Raw genomic sequence first — 17,473 nt, 5'->3', positions numbered from 1 at the left:
TAAATCCTTTTGATTTAAAGATTAATGTTGATTCTTTGCTTCCATTATGCTATTCATTTGGTTTTTTAATTAAAATTAAGCACACAACAGATCATTGTGGAACTTCTTCAAGATGTTGATCCTACTCATTTAAAAAGTCTGTTTTATTTTTAGTCAAAAGCAATGAATTTGGCATAGCTACATTGATTCTGTTATATTGCAGAAGAAAGATACATAGGGATTATAACAGTTCATTTATAAATGTTTGTTTTATTATTTCAGTTTTTAAGGTATGATCAATTTCTTTCGATTTTTCTCCAAGCTTTTATGAATTTTTTATTCATTTTCTTGACCATGCCTTCTTTTTACATACACACACACTATTTAAAAACTATGTTAATAAGAATGAGAAACTTCATAATTCCTCAGGCTCAGCTTAAGTACCCATGGGAAACATTTCCAACCAAATGAATGATTTTACATATTTTCTTATACACAGAGTTACTGTTCTATTCTATTTAATAGCTATGACTCATAGTCAAGTATAATTTTTGTCATGAACATCTAGAGGGAAAATGTTAGATATCAACAACTTAGGACAGGATGTTGTTTTGTTGTATATGGGTATTATAGATTTTAACATTTTATGTATCTGCTAAATGTAGAAATCCTATAACACATACTAATTTAATGTTTTCATGTATAAAAATGAATTAAAAATGACATTTAAGTAAATCATTCATCTTAGAAATCATATAGATAACATGCAAGAAAGATGCTAGTTTTCTGAAACATAAGTGACATACTATTGACAAATAATAACTTAATTCTATAAAGCTAAAAATGACTTAGAGGTTACTTCATTAGCATGTAGTCATATTTAGCCCCTGGCCTGTCTTGGATGGAATGGATATTAATTTGTGCTCATGGTGAAATTGAAGGCACTAATAGTTGAAAGACCGTGACAATCACTTGCCCTTTCCCTCTTGGAATGGGCTGTTTGGTTTCCACCAATACAGTGAACGCGAGGGACAAAGTTAGGTCAAGAAACTAAGGGAGAAGATGTGCCAAATAACTGAACAGGAAGATAAAAAGTAAAATCTGGCAATTTTTCCAGCTTTGGAGTCAGTAGCACTAGCACTGAATTTTGTAATGAGGTAGGGCTCTGGCCAGAAGGACTTTGACCCAGGAAACTAGAGGAGCTTCTAATCCTAATTCTCAGCTAACATCTTGCCTACTCCTGGAGGTCAAAGCAAAAGTATGAGAGTTAACCTTGCCTCCAAACCCAGACAGAATCCCAAACTATTTTCTGTTCCTCACAGGGGGCCTGGGTTGAGACTAAAATTGTAATTAAGTTAATCATGTGTAGATTATTGCAGAGATAATAGCATTTATCAGATGATTCATGAAGGTGAATCTTAAATGTGGAATGTTTTGCAGTGAGGAAGATAGCATCATTCCAAGCCTACTGTAAACTACTTAATCGGCAGCCTATTTAAACTCTGAAAGTGGGAGGTGGTGCCCTCTTTGGTGAGGCCTTGAAGTGTTTGCTCACGTGACGAGGGTCTTTGAGTCTTGCAGGCCTCCTCTGTAACCTGTCTGTCTGCCTTAGGATCCTTAGGATCACACAGATTCTTTAGCTGTTGATTATATAAAATAAATCTACATTCCTAACACAGTGAGAGCTCCAGAACCATCTAAATGAAATATGAAATCCCCACTTTCACATCTCTGTGTCTGTTACTTTTGTCCCACACAGAAATTTTCCCAACTGGTGCCTCAGTTGGGAGCTAAATCTTCAACATAGTGTTAGAGCTCAGAACTAATCTTATAATTTACTCTCTTTCATATGAAATCTCCTATTTCAAGGGTATATCCAAAATAAGATTAAAGAGAGGTACTTCACTATGTCCCGTTTATATTAGCTCAACAACTGTTTCTATTCAGCAAGTTTCCAAAATCTTAAATAAGATATTAAAACCGATAGCTTGACAACTTGTTTCTAAACCAATTATCTGGGAATCTACTGCCATATCTCTGTTATATATGAAGATTGCCACAGTGTTCACCAGGGTCTCAGTTTTAATGGCAACTTCAGGGGGAAAGAGTATTACATTCACCACATAGACATTTTCTCTGGTCCCCAATGTTTTGCAGTTACTTGAGGATTTCTGGGGTCCTGAATGTGGTCCAGAGAAATCTGTTTTGCCAAATATCTAGTTATTGAACAGAAGTCTGATCTTCTAGTTAAAATGGAATTGCCTATTTCCATATTATATAATCCTATGTTAATTTTGATTAACCAGAATACATCATTGATCTTTCTAAGATACTTTTCGTTGATCGAAAAGGCAGGATATTTTCTCCTAATAGCACTCACATAAGGAAACTCTTAATCCACCACAGTTCTAAGGAATGGCTAACGTCTCTTGTTTAATCAGACATTTGATGATAATTAAGTAAAAAAAAATGTAATATGAGGTAAGGTGTAAGTAGGATCATGGACCATGACCTCAGCTAATGCTCACCTATAGAAACTATCAAGTTGGGACTTTAATTCTGAATTTACTTATGTCTAAACTTACATATGGAAAATATATCATTTTCACTTTTTTCTCTAGTAGTTGAGAAGGTCAATTAATTATAATGATGAAACTTGATTCACCACATCTATTTATCCTAGGTTTTTGAAAAGCATTTTACCAGGGATAGAGATAATTAACCTCATTATTCCATCCCACCTGCATACCTACATAATGTAAGACATTTGTGGAAGGCCTATAGGGTTACATGCTTTGTACCATGTTCTGGAAATGTGTGAGGTGATATGTCATTGTGGTTTTGGTTTGCATTTCCCTCAATAATTAGTGATATTGAGCACCTTTTCATGTACCTGTTGGCCACTTGGATGTCTTCTTTGGAAGAATGTCTATTATGGTACTTTGCCCATTGTGTTATTTGGTGTTTTACTGTTACTCTGTATGAATTCCTTGTATAGTGTGGATATTAATCCCTTATTGGATATGTGGTTTGCAAATATTTTTTCCCATTCCACGGGTTGCCTTTCATATTGTTGATGGTAGCAGACACTATTTAATTGCTGCTCCCTTCCCCCAGCACCCAATTGTCTCCACTGTGTTCTTAGTACTGATTTGTAGAAGCATGATGTTTGGTGAAAGCTGATGTTAAACTCACCATTGTATTCATTCCATCTTTCTGGTTTAATTGTGGGTATGGGACCTAGATTGGTATGGTCAGAATAAAGATCTGGATTTTTTTTTAATTGGAATTCAATTAATGGTGCTAGCTCTTCCATTACCATCTTCCATGATAAATAGTTTCATGGGATAGAAAAACAACACAGGTGACATCTCACCAGTAAATGGGCCAGATATCCTGGTATATTTAGTCAATCTATCATGACGTTACCCAATAAAATGTTCCCTAGACATTCTGGAAGTTACTTTAAAAAAAAAACTTTTTAAAACAAAAGAAGGGGCTTCCCTGGTGGTCCAGTAGTTACGAGTCCACCTTGCAATGCAGCGGACACTGGTTCAATGGCTGGTCTGGGAAGACCCCACATGCCTCAGGGCAGCTGGGCCCATGGGCCACAACTACTGTGCCATGTGCTGCGAGTACTGAAGCCCACGTTCCCTAGAGCCCTTGCTCTGCAACAAGAGAAGCCACAGCAATGAGATGCCCATGCACTACCCCTCGAGAGTAGCCCCCGCCCTCTGCAACTAGAGAAAGCGCACACACAGCAAGGCAGATCCAGTACAGGCAAAAATAAATATATAAATAAAATTTTAAAAAATGCAAGAAGACGGAAGTCAATTTGCCTTGTGATGCAAAGTCTGCTGGCTTTCAGAGCTAGGTGATTTGGGATCCAGTCCTTTGGTGGCAGACTTAAAAGTTGCAACACTAGAACGAGGTACAAACTCTTAGCTCCCCAGGGAGAATCTGGGAGTGGGAGCTCCCTTGCTACTGTAAGGCACTGTGCCAGAGGTGTTTTCTCGGTTACCAGATGTGTAGGAACCACTCACAGAGCTTCTGGATTTCTCTGTAGGAAATTGATTTGTGTGTAGTTGTATACTCGGTGCATCCATGGAAGGAGGGGAATTCAGGAGGCTTCTATATTGTCATCTTGGTGACATCCCCAGAAAGACTTAATATGAATAAAAATTCTCTTTAATCCAGCTGAGAGGTTTAACTTCTGAGGAGGAACACCCGAAGAGAACTCAAGCAGTATGACATAGGTAGTTGAGTGGGTAAGTGAGAATTATAGTAAGACTCAGCAGTCATTTGGAATGAAAAAGCCTTAAAATTTTTTTTTCTTTTTACGAATAGACCACCTAATACTAGTACTTGTGATGATAACTGTTGCTTTTCAGGGCTAGAATTACAAATTCATTTCACCAAATTATCCCTGCCAGTAGTATGCAGGACTTGGAAGTTAATGCCATTCCTTTTGGTGGGAACTGACACGGTTCATCACAGTTGGTAAGCTCTTCTGCAGCTGTGGGGGACAGCCTGAACAACCCTGATCAGCCCTTCTGAGGTGGGCTGTCTGTGGAGGCCAGGATTGGGCTCATGATGCATAGCACCTAAGACTTTTGGACGGTATCTGTGGTAGACACTGGGCGACATGGGAGTATCAGTGCTAGAAACTCAACCATGGAAGAGACTATCCTGGAGAGGTTTGGTAGTAGATCGAAACAAATGCTAATGGTAATTGGGTAGATGCAAAGTCAGACTCTAGGTGTTTGGTGTGTTGGCAGAGTTAAAAAGTATGCTAGAACAGAGCTTCTCAAACTATCTTTGGTAAAGTCCACATTTTTTTTTTCAGATTTTTTTTTTTTAATTCAGTCTTGGACTGATGCTTTTGTAAAGTACTAAACAAATCAATTACTAGAAAATTTAAATACAAACTTTAATTTAAAATTATATTAAACTTTCAAATGGCTATAAGTGTTTCAAAATGTCAACAGTCTCTATATATAATTTTACATATATATATGTATGTACATATATATGTGTGTGTGCCTTAGGAAGCATCACTGTGAACAAAGCTAGTGGAAGTGATGGAATTCCAGTTGAACTATTTCAAATCCTAAAAGATGCTGCTGTGAAAGTGCTTCACTCAATATGCCAGCAAATTTGGAAAACTCAGCAGTGGCCACAGGAATGGAAAAGGTCAGTTTTCATTCCAATCCCAAAGAAAGGCAATTCCAAACAATGCTCAAACTAATGCACAATTGTACTCATCCCACACGCTAGCAAAATAATGCTCAAAATTCTCCAAGCCAGGCTTCAGCAATATGTGAACCGTGAACTTCCAGATATTCAAGCTGGTTTTAGAAAAGGCAGAAGAACTAGAGATCAAATTGCCAACATCTGCTGGATCATTGAAAAAAGCAAGAGAGTTCCAGAAAAACATCTATTTCTGCTTTATTGACTATGCCAAAGCCTTTGACTGTGTGGATCACCATAAACTGTGGAAAATTCTGAAAGAGATGGGAATACCAGACCACCTGACCTGCCTCTTGAGAAACCTGTATGCAGGTCAGGAAGCAACAATTAGAACTGGACATGGAACAACAGACTGGTTCCAAATAGGAAAAGGAGTACATCAAGGCTGTATATTGTCACCTTGCCTATTTAACTTATATGCAGAGGGCATCATGAGAAATGGTGGGCTGGATGAAGCACAAGCTGGAATCAAGATTGCCAGGAGAAATATCAATAACCTCAGATATGCAGATGACACCACCCTTATGGCAGAAAGTGAAGAAGAACTAAAGAGCCTCTTGATGAAAGTGAAAGAGGAGAGTGAAAAAGTTGGCTTAAAGCTCAACATTCAGAAAACTAAATCATGGCATCACTTCATGGCAAATAGATGGGGAAGCTGTGGAAAGAGTGTCAGACTTTATTTTTTTGGGCTCCAAAATCACTGCAGATGGTGATTGCATCCATGAAATTGAAAGACACTTACTCCTTGGAAGGAAAGTTATGACCAACCTAGACAGCATATTAAAAAGCAGAGACATTACTTTGTCCACAAAGTTCCATCTAGTCAAGGCTATGGTTTTCCCAGTGGTCATGTATGGATGTGAGAGTTGGACTATAAAGAAAGCTGAGTGCAGAAGAATTGATGCTTTTGAACTGTGGTGTTGGAGAAGACTCTTGAGAATCCCTTGGACTGCAAGGAGATCCAATCAGTCCATCCTAAAGGAGATGAGTCCTGGGTGTTCATTGGAAGGACTGATGCTGAAGCTGAGACTCCAATACTTTGGCCACCTGATGCAAAGAGTTGACTCACTGGAAAAGACCCTGATGCTGGAAACGATTGAGGGCAGGAAGAGAAGGGGACGACAGAGGATGAGATGGTTGGATGGCATCATCGACTCATTGGACATAGGTTTGGGTGGACTCCAGAAATTGGTGATGGACAGGGAGGCCTGGCGTGCTGTGGTTCATGGGGTCGCAAAGAGTCAGACACGACTGAGTGACTGAACTGAACTGAATGGCCTAGTGGCTGTGCGTACTTTTTTCAGTTTAACCAGTATTTTGCAATAAGGAACTGTGGCAAACCTAGACAGCATATTAAAAAGTAGAGACATCACTTTGCCAGCAAAGGTCTCAATATTTAAGGCTATGGTTTTCCCAGCAGTCATGTACGGATGTGAGAACTGGATGAAAGAGAAGCTTGAGTGCCGAAGAATCGGTATTTTCTAATTATGGCACTGGAGAAGACTCTTTGAGTCCCTTGGACTGCAAGGAAATCAAACCAGTCAATCCTAAAGGAAATCATCTCTGAATGTTCATTGGAAAGAGTGATGCTGAGGCTTCAATACTCTGGCCACCTGATGTGAAGAGCCAACGCATTGGAACAGACCCTGACGCTGGGAAAGATAAGAGAGCAAGCGTAGCAGTGGGGGATGATAGAGGGTGAAACGGTTAGATGGCATCACTGACCCAATGGACAGTGAGTCTGAGCAAACTCCAGGTGATGGTGAAGGACAGGAAAGCCTGGCATGCTATAGTCCATGGGGTTGCAAAGAGTTGTACATGACTCAGTGACTGAACAACAACAAATCTTGCTTGTAAAATAAAGGACTTGGGGCTTCCCTGGTAGCCTAGTGGTAAAGAATCCACCTGCCAATGCAGGAGATACGGATTTGATCCCTGGTCTGCGAAGATCTCACATGCCGCAGAGCAACTAAGCCCGTGTGCCACAAATGTTGAGCTTGTGCTCTAGAGCCTGAGAACTGCAACTACTGAAGCCCTTGCACCCTAGAGCCTGCACTCCGCAACAAGAGAAGCCACTGCAAGGAGAAGCCTGAACGCCACAACTAGAGAGCAGCTCCTGCGCACCGCAGCTAGAGAAAAGCCCGTGAAACAATCAAGACCCTGCACAGCCAAAACAAATAAAGATAAAGGCCTTGATTGGCAAAACTTTTACTAATAACACATTTGAATTTTGCTTATAAATAGGATCACTTATTTATTTTATAATCTGAAAGGATAAGGGCGTCATTCCTGAACTTTGCAGGTTTCTCTATAATGGTGGATCAAGAATACAAATGGATAATAAATGAACGTTGAGACTGAAGATGTTGTAGTGGCAAAATTATGAGAGAGTCCTCACTATGCTGAAGAGCCTGGACTTGATTCCATGTGAAATGGAAAACACAATTCAAGAACTTTAAATAGAATTGCATGATCTGACTACATTGCTTGTTTGTTCCTTTCACTTTTGATTTTTTGAAAAACTTCTTTTGCTGTTGGGTGGGGAATGGATAGGGAATGGGATGAGGAAAATGTCTTAAGTATTCGAGGCAAGGAGGCCACATGCTGATGTTAAAATACAGTCAAGAAACAGTTAAGACCTGAACTAAGACAGTAACCTTGGTATTAGAGGAAGAGAACAGATTTAAACTCTTGAAATCGTGTTATCAGCATTTATTGGTGAGTGATTTAGTAAGGTGGTAAGGGAGAAGCAGTATCCAGCAATTTCCAGTTTTCTGTTGTGGTCAAATGTAAGAGGTGATATATTTCACAGGCATGGGAACACTGGAAAGAAATAAGGATGAGGAGGCGTGAGATTGATTCAATTTTGGATTTGAGATTACTGTGGATTCTGGAACTAATTATGAGTAATTGGCAAAGGGGTGCTTCTTTTGACTTTTGGGGTGTGGTAGCTAGGAAAATTATAATTGTATAAGCAGTTTTTAGCAAACTTCTTGAGACATTTGGTCTACAAAAACTGCAACAATTTAAAACAGACTCAATGTTTTTTCTATAAAGCCTCTTTATGAAATAGACATGTTTCAAAATCAGAGAGAATTGGGAGGCTGGCTAGGATATTTGTGTCAGACTCAACTGATACTAAAATTCAGAAGAGTAAAGAAACAAACATTAAATCTATCAAACAGTTTTCTCTAAAGTTTCAGTATTGGAATTAAAAAAAATATGCAGTTGGTATTTATTAACTGTGATATATTTTGGCTAATCAAAAATTTGTAGTCTGTTTAAAGAGGAATGTGAAAATTGAACACTTTAAAACAAATAACAAAAGTGAATAAGGAGAAGTAGATTTGGGATCTGTAATGACTTGAGGAAGTTCCGTATGTCTGTCCTAAGTCACTTCAGTCATGTCTGACTGTGACCCCATAGACCATCGTCTGCCAGGGTCCTCTGTCCATGGAATTTTCCAGGTAAGAATACGGGAGTGGGTTGCCATTTCCTTCTCCAGGGGGTCTTCCCGACCCAGGGATTGAACCTGCATCTCTTATGGCTCCTGCATTGGCAGATGGGTTCTTTACCACTAGCACTACCTGGGAAGCCCACCCTGAACAAGTTAGAATTATTAAATACATAGGAATATATATGTATATCTCCTATTGGTTCTTTCTCTCTGGAGAACCTTGACTGATGATAACAGGTCATTTAATAAAAAAATGCTAAGGTTGGCCCTGAAACTTCTGCATTTTTGAAGAAAAGCAGAGTAAGAAAGCTACTCAGACCTTGGAAAACCCAAGCCTAGATTAAGCAGTGATTGATAGTGCTTGACATTTATGAAGACCGTTTTGAATAGAAGAGGTTCCATTTCATGTGAACAAATTTAATGGTTAATATTTAAATATTTGTACAACTATTAAGGCTTCACATTTTCAAAGGAAAAAATTAAGAGTTGTAGAAATATGTACCACCAGGGTTTCAATGGAAATGTTGGTAATGTATACTCCTGCTGTCTGGTCATAACTTTATAGGTAGTGTGCCTGGCCTGGAGGGTCAATAAGCATTCTTAAATATGGGGAGAAGGAAGCAGGAGGTGTACATTTTAAAATCAGAGTGCAGAAATGACTGATCAGATAATTTCACTTGGAGGAATCAACCTCTGCTTACTCTATTTTAGGACAGGAATTTATACAGTGAAAACTTTAGTCTGCTTCCCAAATAACCTAAGAGAATATTTTCAGTTTTTTTGCAATCAAGATATTAATTGAAGTAAGGACAGATTAAAAATAAATTATACAGCTATAAAAAGTGATTGGGTGAATAAATAATCATAAAATACTATGCATTCATTAAAAATGATGCTCTTGATCTCTATGACTGTCAAGCACTGGATGGAGCAATGCTTTACTTACAGAGAGAAGCGGCAGAACAAAATTGGCTTTAGTGGTGGGGATTGGTCCCCCAAGGCAAGCGTTTCTTTCCTAGCAGTTCACATAGGGCAGTTTACCTACACCTCCTGAACTCCAGTGCAAGAGCCTGTCCCTTCATTGTGGAGGACAGATATAGATTGGGTGGGTACAATAAGATGTAATGCTTAAGCAGAATGAAGGAGCATACATGGAGCTTACAATAGGGAAAGCTAGTTCCACTTAAGGGAATCTTCCTAGAACAGGCTATAAAGGTTTATCATTTCTTGGTGAGGAAGTGTTCCATGCCCAAGGTCCATTATTTTTTAAAATTGTATTTCACTTTATTTTATTATTGAAATATAGTTGATTTACAGTGTTGTGTTAGTGTCGGGTGTACAAAGAAGTTATTTAGTTATACATATATCCAAGGTCCATTCTCGTGTGGCCCAGTGGGGTCAATGTCTGCACACAAGGAGACTGCCTCTTCCAACACTAGGTTACTCCAAGTGGTACTTTTTTGTTCAAGTTTGGAACTACACTCTGGCATGCACATATATCTGCACATACACTGGAAGAGTTAAAACATCATATGCTGATACGTAAATAATGTTTGTTTTAAGAGGTTGATTTAATTTTCTAATTTATATTTTCCTGTGTTTTTGTGAATCTTTTTACAATAAACATTTCTTGATTCTTGAATCAAAATAAAGATATTTGTTTTGAAAACAGAAAGAATTTTGTTTCTAGAACAAAACTTCATCATGCAGAAGCTGAGCTTTGCACAATTTTTTTCAAGACTAGAGCCATATGAAATCACCTTCTGGATTCTTTGTAGATTCTGCAGAGTATTTGATATTTATTAGACATGTTATGGGCATGTCAAGTCTTTTTTCCGTGTCTCTTGTTGCTTTGCTTTAGACAGGTAAATTACAGCTTTGGAAGGTTTTATGAGGTAGACGATATCTGCTCATTCAAGCTGTTCTTTCACTTAGGGTACTGTCTGCTTTTCCTAGGATGTCCCCCTTCCTCATCCTTTCATATACACTCTGAATGTCGCTTCCTTCTTGGTAAAGCTTTATCCAGCTCTAGTACTATCTAATTGCTTTGTCCCTGTTTGAACTGTTCAGTTCAGTTGCTCAGTCGGGTCCAACTCTTTGTGACCCCATGAACCGCAGCACGCCAGGCCTCCCTGTCCATCACCAACCCCCAGAGTCCACCCAAACCCTTGTCCATTGAGTCGATGATGCCATCCAACCATCTCATCCTCTATCGTCCCCTTCTCCTCCTGCCCTCAATGGTTTCCAGCATCAGGGTCTTTTCCAATGAGTCAACTCTTTGCATCAGGTGGCCACAGTATTGGAGTTTCAGCTTCAACATCAGACCTCCCAGTGAACACCCAGGACTGATTTCTTTTAGGATGGACTGGTTGGATCTCCTTGCAGTCCAAGGGATTCTCAAGAGTCTTCTCCAGCACCACAGTTCAAAAGCATCAATTCTGCGCTCAGCTTTCTTTATAGTCCAAATTTCACATCCATACATGACCATTGGAAAAACCATAGCCTTGACTAGACGGACCTTTGTTGACAAAGTAATGTCTCTGCTTTTTAATATGCTGTCTAGGTTGGTCATAGCTTTCCTTCCAAGGAGTAAGCATCTTTTAATTTCATGGATGCAATCATCATCTGCAGTGATTTTGGAGCCCAGAAAAATAAAGTCTGACACTCTTTCCACTGTTTCCCCATCCATTTGCCATGAAGTGATGGGACCGGATGCCGTGATCTTAGTTTTCTGAATGTTGAGCTTTAGGCCAACTTTTTCACTCTCCTTTTTCACTTTCATCAAGAGGCTCTTTAGTTCTTCTTCACTTTCTGCCATAAGGATGGTGTCATCTGCATATCTGAGGTTATTGATATTTCTCCTGGCAATCTTGATTCCAGCTTATGCTTCTTCCAGCCCTTATGGTGCCTTATATTAATACATACCTGAAACAATGTCCTTATCACGCTTTTGTGTGCTTATTCCTATCTACAGTTGCTTTTCCACTGCACAATTAATTCCATAAATTCCCGTTTCATTCTTTGTGGAAAGACCATTGGTGTTCCTAAGACTTCTGTGAATTCTCAAGTTCACTTAATGCCCAGTTTCCTCCCTGTACTGAATCTGATAAGAGATCTCCTTGCCCTCTGGTGTGGTCTCTCCTGAGTTACCCAAGGCACAGGGTAAAAAAGTTGATTGTATATTTATATTCCTTCTATTTAGCACAGCGCTGGCACAGAACTGTTTTTCAATTTGTGTTGTATGGATAATAAGCACTGGGATCTAGTGCTTAGAATAAGGAGCCTACTCTTACTCAATCCAGTCATAGCTACACCATGTTTCATCATATGAACCCACAGAACAGATTAGAATAGACTTTTAAGTCATATATAAGTACATCATTGAAAATATTTTAAGAATATTTACATGATTAATGTAACTATTAATGTAACTATTTAAATATTAATAATTCATACTTATTAAGAGTAAGTTATATGGGTTACACTATCATCCCCAACATTGATATTTATAAAAAAATTGATACTTTCTCTTACCTCTCTAGTGTGATATTTACTTTGCAGCACATTTATGGTTGTCCCATCTGTATTAAGTTTAACTTCAAAAATCTTTGGTATCTGTTCTGTATCCAACTCCAGGAGAAAGCTGCTCTGTCTTACTATCATCCATTATTATTATTATGTTTTCTGCAATGCATTAAACCATGTGTAACTAATATTTTAGAATTATAGAGAAGCATCTGCTTCTGTTTTAATGTCTTGATAAAAGCGTTGTAAATATTGTAGCTGTATAAGATTCTTTCCTTTAAAGAATCTGTTTCATTTCACCTGGAAACTATCTTAATTCTTAAATCCTTCACCCAGATGTTGCATCTAGTAGATGAAGTACGTAACTTTTAATCAGGTTCTTTGTTAATTAGTTACGGAAAATATGCAGCTTTACGTTTTCAAGAAGTGGTGTTAGCCTTCTAAGATAAACAAAGAGCTAGTGATACAACATTTACCCCTGTACCGTACAATTAACCTTTTAGAACATAGTGTTCATATTCAGTTAATCACTCAAGGCAGATTATACGTACAAGGCAGAGGTAACTGTTAAGGCCAGCAGAGCGTACTGCCCCAAACCTTTGTGGCTTGATTATGGGAGCGCTGTCTCACGAAGAGCTGCCTCCTGGCTGTGATTGCCTCCTGCTCCCATTTCACTCGCCGATAATCTCTGTAAACAAGCTGATGCGGACAGCTGGAGAGTGCCCTCTGTCCATTAAGACATATACCCCAGTGGGAGCCCGGAGCAGTGAAGGATGCAGCCATGAACTCAAGCTAGGTTACATTCAGTTTGTTGCTTTCAGGTTGGGTGTAGCATCTTAGGGTTAGTTAACTCTGTGTTTTCCTGGAAAACCTTAGTTTCCGAATGTAAGCGCTGAAAGTGTGCCTAAATATCTAGCTTAATAACCTTCACTTTGTGGGTCAAAAAAACAGTTTCATAAATGTTAACCATGCAGCTCCAGGGAAGAATAGTCATCCTGGGTGTTATGACACTCATACAATTAACATAACTGTCATTTCATTCTTTGTAGGAAGACCACTGGTGTGCCTGAGGTTTTTGTAAATTATCAAATTCCCTTCTGGCTCCAATTTCCTCCCCATAGTAGCTGTGATGAGAAGTCACCTTGCCCTCTCACATATGTGCTTCTGAATCACACAGGACTTAATCCTTTTTCTTAATTTTTCCACAAAACAATAGTTTTTCCAACCTCCTGCCACTCAGTCCAACTTTGCTCTTTCCTTTGTCCCCAAATTACTGTTTTATTTTCTAGCTATTTTAATTCTTTTTGTACTTCCCTTCTTCCTCGTGTGGTGTATTAATTTTTTTATTTTTCTGGTATAGACAAAGTTCCCTCATACACTAGGAGGTGTCCAATGCCAACCAAAAATAGTGTTACTATAAGCCAATAAATACAGTCAATTTTAATTAATGTTTATTAAGTGAATATACACATAAATATCAGGACTGTTCCTTTCCATTTAAAGGACACTTTACTCATATATGGACTCTTTATTCCTTTCTCCATCTGTGGTACTTGTCTGGCAAAACCAAAACTCCGGTTGAATCTGACTGGCTCTCTGTGCCTGCTCTGGAATGACTGAATGTAGCTGGACGGAAGAGCCCAGTCATGCTGAGTGAGTAACTCGTGCCTCTGCGGGTCCTTGGCACTGCCGAGAGTTGACTTCATCTCCTCGTCATTGATGCTTTCACTCTGAGATGGCTGTTTCACGCTCTCCTCTCCTCAACCTTCAGTTCTCCGCCTCTCTCCTTTCAGCTGATGAGTCTGCCTCCTGCTTCACCGAGAAAGCAAAGGCAAGCTGAAGAGCTGTATCTCTACCTGCCTAACCAACCAGCCTTCACGCATCTGCGTGAACTGCGCTGTCCCTCCTGTTGGTAGAGGTGAACACTTTGTGTCCCTGCCGAAGGCCAGCCCTTTCAGTTGTGCACTTTTGTGTCCTCGGTCCTTAAAGCTGTGCTTGGTGTGTGATGGGTTTGCAATAAATACTTCTAAATAAACGGATGAAAGCCACTCTCCTTGGTTGACGTAGATTCAAGGGCTATCCAGTAAGCAACAGGTTGAGCTTTAAGAGTGATGTTTCTGTGGCCTATAAGGCTGCAGTGGTGATGCGTCCATGCTTCCTCTTTGGGTTCAGGTTAGAGGTGACTGCCGTACACCTGAATTTTCTTTAGTTGCAACGGAGGTTCCGAGGATTGTGCTGTGGAATGAGGCTGGACAAGGAAACATGACAGTATCTCTCTTCTCAAGAAGTCTGTGAAGCATTATTCTATTCAAAACTTGATAGGTTTTGAGTTATTTTGAGTCTTTCTCTAAGTTCATTCATTAATTAAAATTAAACAAATAAAGGTGGAGATTTTCGCCTTCTGCTTGTCTGATTGCCTTTTCTTGTAGCTTATTTATTTGGCTGGATGAGAAGTGTTTTTCTTTACAATGCCTTTATTGCTCTCTCACCTGAGTTCCAGCCACTGCAGCTGCTTCCCACTGTACTTTACCCCATGATGTGTAATTAAGCTGCCCATTTTCCTGTAATTAAAAAGGTTAAAGAATTGATTGTAATCATCACTCTCTGAGGAAAAGCAGCAGGAATAAAATTACAGATGATAGCTTTATTTTAAAAACCAAGCATGTTTAATATATGTTTCTTTCAAGTGGATTTCAGGATTTACAGAATAAGGCTTCTTACCCTTCCCCAGGCTTTTAGGCACAACAGGAAGCGCTCTTGTTCAGATAGTTATTCTCTTAAGTAGTTTTAAAAGAAAAGAATCTTTGTCTCTTTCTCAGTTTTATGTTTTATAAATTTATATCCTTATGCATTTTTCTTCTCTGCAGAAAATTAAGTTCAAGTTTTCATCAAATTTAACAGTCACCTTATTTATTTCATCCATCTCACTTCCTTTCTTTAGTCTAAATTATTTCATTTCTCTGAAACTTTCCTTATGGGCTTTTTAATTTTTTTTATGACTTTCTCTTTCTCATTATTTTTATATAAACATAACTATCAAATAGCAAAATATGACTTCGTATATATTACTAAAGAAAATTTTTATTTGTGCCAAATATAGCCAATAAATTATCTTTCCCAATTTTTTAAAAGCTAAAGTTTACTTAAGTGAGCTAGAAAAAGTACTATAATGTCTAGAATGTTTTTGCTATACTAAAGCATTTACCACTTTATACGAAATGCAGATTTAAACACATAAGTATAAAAAGAGAATGGATTTTGGAATCAATCTATTGCTAAATTGCTGACTCCTCTTAAACTTATAGTTTAGTGGAAAGATAATATATGTACATAAAATGATAAATTATCAGTATTTGACTGTGCATTGAATTATGTGTTATGGTGTATTAGAAATCCTCACAGGAAGAAATAATTAAAGTGGGCTTGAGTAATTGGGAAAGTAATTATGTCACAGGTAGGAGATTGGCCTTCAAAGGGGGAGTGGGATTGCCTAGGGAAAAGAGAGAAGATATTGTAGACAAGGGCAATTTCTGAGTGGAGACAGGGGGACTTGGGATTACTAAACTGTACGAGGATACTTGGAATGTTGGCTTATATCTTCTGAGAAGGCAAGGTGTTAATCTGTGTTCTCCAGAGAAATGAAACCAATAGGATCTATCTACCGGGAATCCCCAGTGGCTCAGTGGTAAGCAATCTGCCTGCCAGTGTAGGAGACACTGGTTCGATCCCTGGGTCAGGAAGATCCCCTGGAGAAGGAAATGGCAACCCACTCCAGTATTTCTTGCCTGGGAAATCCCATGGATGGAGGATCCTGGAAGGCTACAGTCCTTGGGGTCTCAAGAGCCAGTCACGAATTAGTAACTAAACTACCATATTCTATCTATGTATCTGTTTGTCTATCTATCTGTCTATGAATGAATGAGAAGAGTTGTTGTAGGAAATGTTTCATACAATTATAGAGGGCAAGAAGCACTACTGTCTGTGCTATCTGCCAGCTGAAGGACAAGGAAAACCAGTAGTTTAGTTCATTCTGAGTCCAAAGGCCTGAGAACAGGGGTCCAGTTATGTAAATCCTGGCCTCCATCTGAAGATACAAGAACCAGGAGTGCTAATATCCAAGGGCAGGACAAGATGGATATCCCAGCTTAAACAAAGAAAGCAAATTTGGCTTTCCTCCACATTTTTGTTCTATTCAGCCTCTCAGTGAATTCCATGAAGCTCACCTGTGCATTAGTGAATATCTTTGCTCAGTTTACCAATTCAAATGCTGATTTCTTCTTGAAACATTCTCACAGACACACCCAGAAATAATGTTTTACCAGCTACCTTGTTACTCTTTTAGCCCAACGAAATTGAAACACACTCCTCGGAAAAGAAATGTTTAGTTGATTCCTCCAAAAACAATGCCATTTCTGATTATTACAGGAAATAATTGGGGGTTTTGAAGAGCAAAACACTTGACTAATTCTTTATGCTTACTTAGTTCACTTATGGCTCCTTTTCAGTCATCTGTCCACACCCAGTCTTTTTTTTTTTTCACAACCAGTCTTAAGCAAATGTATTTTAATTTGTGTTTTCTCTGTATATGGTAATAACTGTAATAAAAAAGAGAATAGCTTCACATACTTATTGTGTGCTAGGAACTGTTCTAAGTGCTTTATAGTGTTAACTCACTCAGTCTCTTAGAACCTCATAACGTAAGTACTGACATCATCTCCATTTTACATATAGGTAAGTGAGGCAGAGAGAGGACACAGGAGAAGTTGGTCGACACTATAGATTTATAATCAGCAAAACCAGCATCTGAGCCCTAGTTACCTGGTCCCAGAGATTGTGCTCTTAATGTTTTTCAAAGCCTGTGCCATGGACTTGGCTATTTAGGTACTTTTGTTGGGCATCTTGTAAGTGCTAGATACTTTGGGGCTAAACAAATGTAAGACTTGGCTCTCCCCTTGAAGGGCTGACAACTTGTTGCTAAACTTTGAGGGGTGGATTCATAAGCTTTAGCTGTTGAGAAGAGGCATAGTTAATATGATCAGAAAAAGTCAATGAGGTCTGCACTGAGGTTCAGAGAGGAATTGAATGGATCCACTGGGGGCCTTCCAGGTGGCACTAGCAGTAAAGAACACACCTGCCAAAGACTCGGGTTCGATCCCTGGGTTGGGAAGATCCTCTGGAGGAGGGCATGACAACCCACTCCAGTATTCTTGCCTGGAGAATCCCATGGACAGAGGAGCCTGGTGGGCTACAGTTCATGGTGTC

The sequence above is a fragment of the Odocoileus virginianus genome, chromosome 25, assembly GCF_023699985.2.
Source record: "Odocoileus virginianus isolate 20LAN1187 ecotype Illinois chromosome 25, Ovbor_1.2, whole genome shotgun sequence".
Taxonomy (NCBI): Eukaryota; Metazoa; Chordata; class Mammalia; order Artiodactyla; family Cervidae; genus Odocoileus; species Odocoileus virginianus.
This window is presented reverse-complemented; position numbering follows the sequence as displayed.